The sequence below is a fragment of the Rhodamnia argentea genome, chromosome 11 (genome assembly GCF_020921035.1).
Source record: "Rhodamnia argentea isolate NSW1041297 chromosome 11, ASM2092103v1, whole genome shotgun sequence".
NCBI lineage: Eukaryota > Viridiplantae > Streptophyta > Magnoliopsida > Myrtales > Myrtaceae > Rhodamnia > Rhodamnia argentea.
This window is the reverse complement of record NC_063160.1, coordinates 6,899,082-6,911,989: the sequence shown is the minus strand read 5'-3', so window position 1 is coordinate 6,911,989 and position 12,908 is coordinate 6,899,082.

Below are 12,908 nucleotides of genomic sequence, written 5' to 3'. Positions count from 1 at the left end.
TTTACATTTAATTCTATTATCCGACGTTGCATATTTTTTTATAACATTTTGGCGACGTGGACTTCCATGTAGACTTCTAAGATAAAAAAAATAAAAAAAATAAATTGAATAAAAGAAAAATAAGCTGAAATCTTTATAAAAAAAGAAAAGAAAAAGAGAAGAGAATAGGATTGTTCGGGAGGCGAGGGCTTGCACGGCTCTGGCCACCGCCGCCCCACCATCGCAGATAAAGGCCGTCAAGGGTTGGGGTTGGCCAAAGACCCCTGTCGGCAAGAGGCGAGGCCTCACCCAGCCTCAACGAGCTTGACCTCGTAGATTTGAGCGAGGTTGGGCCTCACCTTCGATGATCTAGCCAAGGTCGAGCCAACACTCGACCTCGCCCAAATTTACGAGGGCAAGGTATAGCTCGCCAAGGCCGGGCAACGCCCCACTTACCGTTGGAGAGGATTGTCGGCCATTGGCCGAGGCTCGGTGACCCCCGTTGGCCAACCCCAACCCTCGCTCCCTGAATAAACTCTAACCCTTGCTTTTAAATTTTCAATTTATTTTCTTTTAGGATTAATACCACGTAAAATCCCAAACTAGTATACCCGTGACAAATTTACCCCAACTATTTTTTTGACCACAAAAAATTTCAAACCGATACATTTGTAATAAATTTACCCTAAATTAATACACCCGTAACAATTTTACCCTTCTTTAGTTTTCGTTAAATTTAACTATCTAATTGCTAAGTTGAATGACAAGTAGCAGTTGACTGGTATACCAGTTTGGGATTTACTGGTTTATCAATTTGAGATGTTTCGTGATATTAACTCAATTTAATAGAGGATAAATTTGTCTCGGATGTACGAGTTTAGGGTATTTTGTGGTCAAAAGAATTAGTTTAGGATAAATTTATCACATATATACCTATTTAGGGTTTTTGATGGTCAAAAAAATAGTTTAGAATAAATTTGTCATAGGTGCACTAATTTGGGGTTTTTCGTCATCAAAATAATAGTTTTGGGTAAATTTGTCACGGATGTTCCAGTTTAGGGTTTTTCATGATATTAAACCTTTCTTTTACTAATTTTTTTTTAATTTTGTATTTAATTTTTAAGTTTAAGTCCACGTTTACTTCCAGCAAGCCACGTCGGCTAAGTTATTAATAAAAAAAAAAAAGCCACATTGGTTTTCTAGCGAGCCACGTGGACTTCAAATTGGAGTTGACTCTCAAGTGAGCATTTTAAAATAAAAATTGCACTTAAATGTTTGTTTTGAAATCTGACAAAAAAAATATTTTTTTCAAAAATTTTGTTACTAAAATTAGCGTTGCATACAATTAATGGCACTTGTAATGCACTTCTCTTAACATCAATCCATTCCCCTCACTTTTGGGGGAAATTGTGTGGTCCGGCACACCTAAATGTGGGACCGGTCCGATGCGCCATCTCAGCCGTGGAATAAAAAGAGTTTTGATTTTGACCTTCGGAACATTTTAAGGACAAAGACAAAAGAAAAGAGACGTGTTAAATCGGTTGTTGCCAGTGACTTGCCATTTAGTTAAGGTAGTCACTCAAAATAATGTTGTCAAACTTCGCAATTGAATGCGGACAACTACGAAGTACGAGGAGAGATACAACTGACAAGTTGCTTCAATATAGGAATCAAGAAAGAACGTACTGATCTCGAGGTAAGTTTATTAAGAGAAAATTACCAAATAAATTATAAACATATTGTAATTATATCAATGTAGTCATAAACGTTTTGCATTTGTGTCAATTCTGTTCTTCCGGCCAACTTTGGTCAGTCGGAGCTGATGTGGTAATTTCTAATAATATTTTAATTTTATAAAAAAATATTTTTCTTTTTCATTTCTTTTCCTTTTCTCCCTTTAGACTTTAGGGCTAGGCGAGGGTCGCGACGGCCTTGCCCGATCTGGGCTAGCGAGGGCGTCGTGGCCCTCGCCTCTGGCCCGCAATCCTCGCCGGCAATAAAGTCTAAGGAAAAAAAATAAAAAAGAAAAGAAAAATGTTATAAAAGAATTCAAGAAATAATTAAAATTTGTCACGTTAGCGCCAAAGACCGAAAGTTGACCGAAAGGACTGAATTGATACTAATGCAAAACGTTTAGGTTTAAATTGGCCAAAAAAAATATATATTTTCGATTGAATTGGCAAAATTCAATAGGTTTATGACTCTTTTAATAATTTCCAGAAACTCCAAAAATACCGATTCCGATGCATACATAAACATATTATAAATTTATGCCACCCTAATATTTATGAATCTATCTAATTACACTAATGTGAAGTTTTTTTGTTAGGGACTCTGTGATGCAACATGATGCGCTTGATGCCATAAATAAAGTCTATATAGTCAGTTTGGATGTCTTAATTTAATGATGGATCAGAGTCCCAACATAGTATTTTGTTGCTTTCACTGTCCAAAGTAGTAGAACCAAGGCCGATCCAAGATGTTGCTTAATTGATATCTTCTTGGCTAGGGTTTCATAGGGTCCACTGTTTACCAGCCGCTGTAAAATTCTTCATGGAATTTTTTGTTTCGTATATTTTGAAATCCACAGATTTTGATCTCGTTTTTTTCTCTGGCTATTATCATAATAAGCCGAATGGTTGTGAGGCGTTTGGTAACATCATGAAAATTAGTTCACGAGTACCCAACATCTTCTCATAATTGAAAATTAATCCACTGTCATATCGTGTATGACCATAGGCAGACGATATAAATTACCAATTTATATATAACCTATTTACACATGTGTAAAGGAAATTTAGATACGAAGGACTCAGCAATATTAAATAGATCAAATAAACGTTTATTTAACTTATGTAATTTTTTTGGGGGGGTAATATTACTAATCATCACCATGGTAAGGATCTGTTTCGTAACGATTCTGATTTTATTCCACACAACAACAAAAAGATCAAAAACAAGTTTGGTAACGTAAAAACAAGTTTGTACACTTGAGGAAGCTGTGTTTATAAACAGGGGATTGAATCGGTTATTCTCCATCTACACAGTTTATCCAAACCGTTCATTTTCTATTGATCCATCATACTTCTTTTACGTTCATACGTCCTTTAGTTTGTTCACCATTCTTAAGGCCCTTCCGGACATAAACATCTTCTGAGTTTTTAATAACTTATTTTCCATCTGCAAGCTCCGACCAGTCATCAGCGCATTCCATGTCTAATAGCTCGTTCTCCTTCAGCAAAGCAAAGAGGTTCTTCACCGAGAAATGTCTTAGGTTGCGTTTGGTAGGTCGCATAAAACTCCGGATATGATAACTTTTATCCTATCTAGTATTTGGAGCGATCCGAGATCCGCATAGGATCGGATAAGCCCATATATAAAAATCCCACTTAGGAGTGGGATAGATTCGGATATAATATGTAAAATTTAGAAAACTCGAAAAAAAAATCACGTTGCCCTCGTTGATCGCTCTTCCTCTCTTTTTCCTAGCCGCCACCATCTCTCCCTCTCTCGAGTTCTGATTTCTCTAACTAAAATAGCTACCGCAACGGCCTGACTCCAATGGTCACAACTCCCCTCACCGGCGATGACCTACTTCCCGCCTTCGATCGCAAAGAAAAGCGGCGCCGGAGCTCACCAGCCCTACCTCTTCCTTATGTCACTCAACTCCATCCTATGGGGAACTTCGAGATCTCGATCACTGACAGAGGAGGCAATCGAGGCGACAGAGCTTCTCAAGCAGTAGGGAAGATCTTGAAGCTGTGGTATGGAAAAAAAGTTTCCATGCTCATATGAACTCTCGTTGCTTACTTGGTTTTCGGACGTTGTATTCATAGAGAAGAAGGTTCTATCACTGAAGTTTGGTTTTTTCCTCTGTTGATTTTCGGCGGCGATGATGAATTTAATCGAATTTAATTGAGAGGCTTCGATGCGGTAATCACACTCGTCAAAGGGAATGGATTCACCCTTAGAAGAGGAAGGTGTCAATGGCAGAGATGGTGGGACCAGCGGGGAACTCAAACTCGGGATGTCTCGAAGCAACAAAGTCAAAAGTAAAGCGGGGCAGAATTCATCAGGTTGGTTGAGGGCAGGAAAAGGGATGTCGGAGAAGGAGTGGGCATCCTTGTCGGCATCCTCGAAGTCACGGGGAAGAGGGGTGTTGATGGGGATTGTGAAGGATGAATTTTTCACGGATAATATTTATTTGAATCAATGCTATATCCCGAGTCAACAAACATTGGATAAGATATTTAAAATCCTATCTTCTCCTTATCTAATCCGACACTATTCTATACATAAAAAATATCTGGACGACTAAACGCAACGTTATTGTTAACATTAGTATGTATATAGTGTTGCACCTCGAATCTTGCAAATAGGGGGCCTTTAGTTAGCAATGCTCGGTTCCTAGACCTTCCCCCATATCCTAGGTTTGGATAGTCTACTAGATGCAAAAGATCACAAACTTAAATACCATATTAAAGTTGCAATTAATCGGTTCATAATACTTAGGTCTAAGGGTACCTAAAGGCCTAGGCAGTGATGAGAAGGTCGGCTATTTAAGCGCACGTGTCAAGGAAAGTGATCTAGAAATTAGAGACCTTGGGTCCGAGAATTCAGTTACTCGTGAGACGGATTAGCACCCCACGATGCTCTTTCATGTTACGTAACTCTAGTTTTGCTCGAGCCCTTGACTATCATCCATTAATTTTCTAAGCATGCACCAAATTTTTGTTTTAAAATCTTGAAATGATGCGAAACACTTACTCAATGTGATTACCAATTAACAATTTTTTTTTCTTGTGTAGCGGCGTGATTTTGTTTTTAATTGTCTTTCAAAGTTCAATCATGACGTGTAACAACACTACATAAAAAACAATGATAAAAAATCGGATGCAATTTACAAGATGATGAAATGACCTGACATGACAATAATCGCATGCATCATAATTTGATAAATTAGATGCAAGACATATCGATGAAGCAATACAACATGGCAATAGTCACATATGACATGACAATTGAGGTGTAAGACATAACATAGCAATAATCACATGCTATATGATATGACAAATCAAATGTAAGGCATTACAATGAAATGACATTATAGTTAATCACATGCGGCACGACATGACAAATTGGATGCAAGGCGTGACAACAAGATCATATGACATTATAATAATCATGTATAACATGACAATGACATGGAAATCATATGTAAGAGATGACAATGATGTGACGTGCAGACTATAGTATGAGAGGAGTTATTCGTTGATTTGTGATTTTACCATGACGCACCATTTACTTTCAGATAGGTCAAAACAAAATCGCTGTTTGATCCCAATACCATTTCGGTGTCAAAAACATGAAATGAATAATCACATACATGAGCCTTGGTTCATGGGTTCGAATCACCATAACTATTGACTTTTAACTTCCAGCCGCTCCATCACAGCTATTCTTAGACATGGATTTAGTCCCTTTGGTACATGACCTATGGATTGGCTTTTAAATAAATGGGTGCTCTAATGCGGTACTTCAGTATGTCCACAAACGTATACTCCCTCCAGATTCATATTATAGGGTTAATACCAAGGAAAACCTTAAACTAGTACACGTGTGACAAATTTAACCCAAACTATTTTTTTACCACAAAAAACCTCAAACCAGTATACTTGTGACAAATTTACTCTAAACTAGTACATCCGTGATAAATTTATCCTTCTTTAATTTTCGTTAAATCCAACTATCAAATTGCAGAGTTGGATGACATGTGACAGTTGACGGGTGTACTAGTTTCTATGTAGGATTGATACGGCATGGGACACGACACGCCGACAAGCGATTTATCAAAAAATTGAGAATTCCGACATATTGGGATACGTTGTAAATTAAATATATATTTTTGTATATACATAACAAATTATCATTTTTATGTACTCCAAACATCACGATATTATAGGTCTCCAGACCTACAATTGCCTAAATGTCATAGCTATTTCATATTTGACACTTAGATATGATTGATTTGCGGTAAAATGCTCGGTGACCTTAGATAGTAGCTTCAAACTCATAAGATCACAGCATATTTCAGAAAAATGTTGATGGAAAATGTTAGCCCAAACATAGAGAGAAAGAAAAAGCATCGCAAGGCATTGGAGATATTGAAAGCCCTGCCTCTTAGCAAGGATTCCTGCTGAAGCTTAGCCCAGAAAACAAAGGAAAAGCAACAATTCAAATTGAACTCGGTCGAATTGGGTCATTCTCAAATTTCCTCAAATGCCATGAGTTGAAGAATGCAACTACATTTCATTCAAATACTCCATAAAACTTGGAGGGGAAAAAAAAAAAGGCAATCCACATTCCACCAGTAAATTTAACAATTAACCAAGAGTGGAAAACAAAATAAAAAAAAAATCTATTTCACCATTAGATATAACAAAAAATCATTTATCTACATTATCCGCTCCTTTTGACAAAACAACAGATTCTATAAGCAGCTCATCAAATGAAAGACTCGCAACTTGAAGCACCCCAACATCTTCAAACGTGTCAAATGCATCACCACTAATATCCCACATCTTTGTTTCTCCTTCTAAATATTGTGGTTGTTTTCTTGGTAGAAGACAAAGGTTGCTATGAATGAAAACCAAATTTTCGGCACGTTTTAGGATCATCTTATTTCTTCTCGCCAAGTTTATAAAAGAGTAAGTACTCCTATTCCTCTCAGTACATGATGAAGAAGAAGGTTGTACGAGAAGCTTCAAAGCTATGCTTTGAAGGATAGGTGCGCATGCATCATGCTCAAACCACCAATCCTTAGGATCCGTAGAATACCACTCTTGAGGGGAGGTGACAAACGCTGCAAGGGAGGCGAGCCGAGACGAGGCTAGCGGTCGCGAGGCAGCAAGTGGAGGTGACAGACAACGCGAGACAGAGGGTGAAGGTGCGAAGAGAGGATGCGAACAGAGAGAAGAAGGAGAAGACACGAACAAAATCTAGAGCATAGACAAAATTAGGGTTGCATCTATCACGACCTAAAATTAAAAATTTCAGGTTAATAGATTATTAGGTTAATTAAATTAACTAACCTAATTCGGACTCTCCCAAGTCCTACCACATCATAACTTTGGTTCAAGTAATTAATGTGCAAATGATTTTTTTAAATTTTGGAGTCGCCATTAATCATTCTATGTAGGTTGATTAGAAACATAAATAAAGTATTGGGAGAAATACTTTATTTCTGTGAACCAGATATTTTAAATTTGGGGACTTGGTTACACTAATATTTATATTAATGCCCTTTCAAGATTTTAGATCATGACAACGTCTTTCTTTTGCCCTTAAAAAAAATTTAACTTGCTGACCTTACCTTTGGACACATGTGTCCCTCGCATATCCATTATGTTGATCCCGTATCGGATCTCAGAAGCGTCTAGCCCCGTCCGGTGTCTATCCAAGAGTGTTTGGCACGTGTCGAACACTAACACATCTCCGTCATGCAAAAAAAACCCCGAGAGGAGTGTTCGTGCTACATACACTAGTTTGAGATTTTTACTCTCTATTTGTCACATGTGTATTAGTTTCAGGATTTTCATTATATCAACCCAATTTAACGAAGGATAAATTTGTTAGCTTAGGATTTTTCGTGGACAAAAAAATTAGTTTATGGTAAATTTATCACATAAGTATCAATTTAGGATTTTTTTTATAGTCAAAAAAATATATTTTATGGTAAATTTGTCGCAGGTATACTAGTTTAGAATTTTTTGTGGTAAAAAAAATAGTTTAAGATAAATTTATCACAAATATACCAGTTTGGGGGTTTTCATAGTATTAATCCTATATTATAACAACAAAAGCATGCATTCTATTTTCTTCCTTCACAACCAACATTATAATGGCCTACTAACATGCATAGTTACTAAGGCAACTATAGAAAATAAATCGGGAAAAGTACACTAGAAGTGCCATGACTTTTATATGGTGTTAATTCGAGTGCCATAACTTTCAAAACGCTCACTTAAGTGTCATAACTTTCAAAAATCGTTCATTTGAGTGTTATGTTGACGTAGCAAACGGAAAAACCGACGTAGCGAGCCGAAGGCGACGTGGCACGCCGGAAAGCTAACATGGCACACTGGAAAAGTTATTGTAACATGCCGAAAAGCTAATGTGGCACGCCAGAAAGTTACTGTAGCACGTCGGAAAGCCGACGTGGTACGCTGGAAAAGTTACTGTAGCACTTAAGTGAACGATTTTTGAAAGTTATGGCACCGAAGTGAACGTTTTGAAAGTTATGATACTCAATTGAACGCCGTACACAAATTATGGTACTTCTAGTGTACTTTTCCCAAATAAATCAATTCAAGGATTATAGTATGCATGAGCTTATAATAAAATTTTCAAGGATATAATAATTTGAACATTTTATGTGACTAACTATATGGTAATGAGGCTAATATTCTATGGTAATTAAAATTGCCAAGTAATTATCGAGAAAATTATAGTATAATTAAATGATTAATGTACATAATTAAGATAATATGGACAAATGGATAATTCTACCCCTATGTGGCCGGCCACCCATGTGAATGTGAGCCAAAAATTCAATTAAATGATAATATGGACAAATGGACAATTCTACCCCTATGTGGCCGGCCACCCATGTGAATGTGAGCCAAAAATTCAATTAAATGAAATGATTTCAATAACCTTACTCACTATTCACACCTCCCATTTGAGCCAATAGGATTTTATGACAAAATGAGCCTTCCACACAATGATGATTCTCTCTTTTTTTCAATTATTCCCCCTTTGGCCGAATTTACTCTCTCTATCCCTCTTGAAACTTCAAAATTTTACTTTGTTGAAACACTCTCAAGAGTTCAAGGAGGAAGGCTTGTTCTTGAAGTGATCTTAAAATCTAGGCAAGTTTAACATCTATCTATTACTCTATATGGTTTTATATTGTTAGACATTGATTTATTTGATGCATGTTATGGTGATAGTGTTGTTTGAACTAGACTTGATGGCAATGTGCATGAGAAACGGCCTAGCATGTTGATTGTGAAAACTGTCCTGGAACTAAAACCTAAACTGACCCTCGACTCTTTCTATTTTTATATCTCTCTCCACAAATTTCAAATGCTTGAGCTGAAAGATGACAAATGAAACTAACACTCTAAGCTATGTGATATATTTTTTTGGGAATTTTTGGGGTCCATATGGTGGGCCAAAATTCCTCATTTGTCCACGTTCTAAATCCTTGTTCAAATTGAACTCTTTCTGAGCTTCCACTCTTGCTAATTTGATATAGCTTCTTGTGGGCTTTGAATGCTCAGGAGCCAAACATGAAAATAACACTGACATCTTAAACCTCAACATATAATTATTCGAGAATTTTTTAAGTCTATTTAGTGGGTCAAAATGGTCTTGCATGTTCATGTCTTAAGTCTGTGACAGACCTGCATCTATTCTGACCTTTGGTCCTTGTCATTTTAATACCACTTTCTACAAGCTCCAAATGACTTATATGCAGAGTGAAAACCGATTTTAATAGTCCCAGCTACAACATATATTAAATCGAGCATTTTTGAAACACGAATTGTTAGTTCTTTCTATTTTATATTCCTATGCATCTGCATGAAACATCCTGCTTCTGACCTGACCTTTGAAGATTAAAATTTGTATACCTTTTTTTGTAGACACGTACAATTTTGAGCCTAAACATGAAAGTTGGAGCTCACCCGTCGAGCTATAACACGCATTAAAGTGGGAATTTAGGCCACTCTGTTATCAAACTGTATCCTATTCCGGGACTGAATTCTAGTGCTACTTCTACGAATTTTTGTGAAAAATGTATAAACAACCAATCTGAACACTTACACGAAAGTTATAGAACTGGGTCTGATATACAACATATTAAAATTTGGTGATTTTCGGAGTTGATTTACAGAGATAAAAGTGGGAATTCCAAACAGTGTGCAAAACTGACCCAACTAAGCAAGTCGTGAAATTTGGGTGAAACTCTTTAATTCGTGGGTATAGTGTTCAAAGGCCTTGAAGGGAAATTAATCACACTGAGAGAAACTATCATTCTATGTGGTTTGATAACTTTATGAATTTGGTTGATATTTTAACCAAGACTAATGCTAAGGTGTAAATCTGCCATGGTATGAGGATTTGGGTGGAATTGAACCTCATGTAGCACCTTGTACAAAATTCATATGTTTAGTACCCTAATGATTGTCGAACGGTGAGAATCAAACCGAATTGTATGTAGCATGATCATATGACGTGACATATAACAATGTATGTACATGAGGGTGGAGATTTAAACGACTTGAAAATTTTCCCAACGGCTAGAATGCCCTTGGAGCCCAAGGTGTTTGGGACGCCCCTTCGTGTATAACTGAAGCCCCTGTTGTGTGATCAGGGAAACCTTCAAAGTGGAGATGTCAAGTGTGGAAAGCTTGGTAGTGCCATACGTGGGTGTCGGGGAGGAATCCGTGGGATCTTGGCAAATGAATTTGTGAGATTCAAACTAAAATAAAGTAGAAAGATGAATTAATTGCATAATTGTCAGTGCATAGCATGTTCATATGATGTGGATTTTGTGCATATTGCGAATTGTTTATTTGGTTGACATGGTCTTGCTGGATAATATTCAAATAAATTTAATATTATGTGTCGGGCTAATAAATAGAAAGAAATATAGTTATCCGACACCACTAACGCTTCGGCGTGGTGGTATGTGAATGAAGTGGGTCCAAAAAACAACCGGGATTCAAACCCCGAGAGTCGTTATTGTAATGTTAATAAATAAAATAAAACCTTTTTGGTTAAATCGAAAAGGATACTGAACTAAATACTCATTGTATTTCTTTTGGTATGATTCCCTAAGGACAATGTTTTAAATAAATTTATGTCGAATAATATCTAAATCGTATTCTATAATTTTTAGATGTTTTATTTGCTAGGCATTGGCTCATTCCTATCGTTGAAACATTTCAGATAATCAGTTATGGATGTACCCCCCAACCATTTCTATGGGATGCCCTACTAGATTACCTCATGGCAAGAAGACATCGTCTTTCCCCATTCCATTATTCGTTAGATGCACAACCGTCATTTGTGTCACTACGGGTTGTTTACCAGTTGTTGCTTTTAGATTTTTCGCGTGGTATTTCCGACAAGGTGATTGGCTTTTGGGGCCCTTGATCATCGACGATAGCGGGAATGGAGGCGGTGGTGATGGACATGATGATGACGGACTTAAGTGCAAACTTGGAGAGGTGGTTGAGGCATACGTTGTATGTATTTTCAATTTGGGCGTATAGGGTTAGTGTCCATAATATCGGACCATATTTTGTTGTATTAGCCTAGCAAGAGGAATTTGGCCCTTCTTGTGTATCCTTGCCGGTGGGCTAACCTTTCCCTATATACCTCGGATATGTATGCTTTCAGATATGGTTTAGTAAGCACTTGCAATATTTGTACCTCTAATTTATGAAGTGTTTTTAATATTATGTAAATTTTCCGCTTGCTTTAATTAACTGAAACTATAACTTAATTATGAACAATACGTTACACTTAGTCGTGGCCGACCTAGCCGTTTGTTCGACCGTCCATTCATTTGTTCGTCCGTCCGATTGTTCATCCGTTCGTTGAATTGTCGATTTATTGAGGCAAGAAAATTTCTAGTCCTTATTACTATACCATCTATGGTTTTGCTATTGTGAGCATTGTTTGCTGATCTGTTTTGGTTGTAATAACTTTCATTTGGATATTCCGAGATTTTGAATTCTATCATTGAATATCCTAGATTCTTGTTCCATAGATCTTGAATCGAGGTATTTATGACTCTGATTTAGTTTTCCTTATATTCCGATTGATTTTATCCTTGGATTCTAATTTGATTTGAAGATTCTATCCTTTGAATACCTTGGATTCTATCATGGTAACTTTCATTGCAATTCTGCGATTCTATAACCGGTTTAGTTGTTTGGCCTAGGAATCTTGCTTGCAGAGGAGCTTTAGCTTACTCCCATTGATTAACCATTATTTAGATGAATAAGTCAACAAAGAAAAACATTATGGGAAGTGAATATTATGGATGGGGGATGACGTTGGTAAATCCGGAGTAGATTACCTTCCTTTGTAAATGCTCCCTTTTAATCGCTTTGAAAAAGGAGTAATGTAACCGGCTTAATTGAGATGTGAATAGGACATATGTAAGTTGATCTGCTGAATGATCTTGTTATCCGAGATGTGTTAAATGGTTAGTGAAATCATGAAAGGTCATAACCTTATATAGGCGTGCCTGCCATTGGATGTTTTGTATTCCATGCATTTGTGCCTGTATGGCCGTTTTGTCTGATTTTCTAATTTTTAGAGCTTTCGCATGCTCTAATTACTCCGAGTAAGGAAAAATTAAAGCAGAGAACGTAAGCTTTAGTCGCGGGAGATTCGGTATGGGACGTTCCGCCAGCCTCGTGTAGATTGAGGACGTGACAATGGCGAACTACTTGGGTTGCTACACCGGATCAAAATCTCATGGGCCTTTCGAGCAATACATGTTCTTAAAGAAATTTAATGTCGTCTCCTTCAGTGTTTTTGGATCACGTATCCACGTTTTATTCTCATCTTTCAGCATAGATATTTTGTTTCTTTGTCTCCTTTGAATCATCGTGGCAGGGAAATATTTCATATTTGTGTCTCCCCATTTGAGCAAGTTGATTCTTGACCTTAAACCCTAGTGCATCTCTTCCCTTCTCCACATATTCTTGATTTCCACAATAATTTCTCATCGTTTTCCTCTATTTGTGGTCAAATTTGTTGGAGTTGGCGAATATTTCGGGGACTCTTATTTCTCACATGGGGAACGCCTACGTAAGCTTAGGGAAACCGAAGTATGATCCGACGAC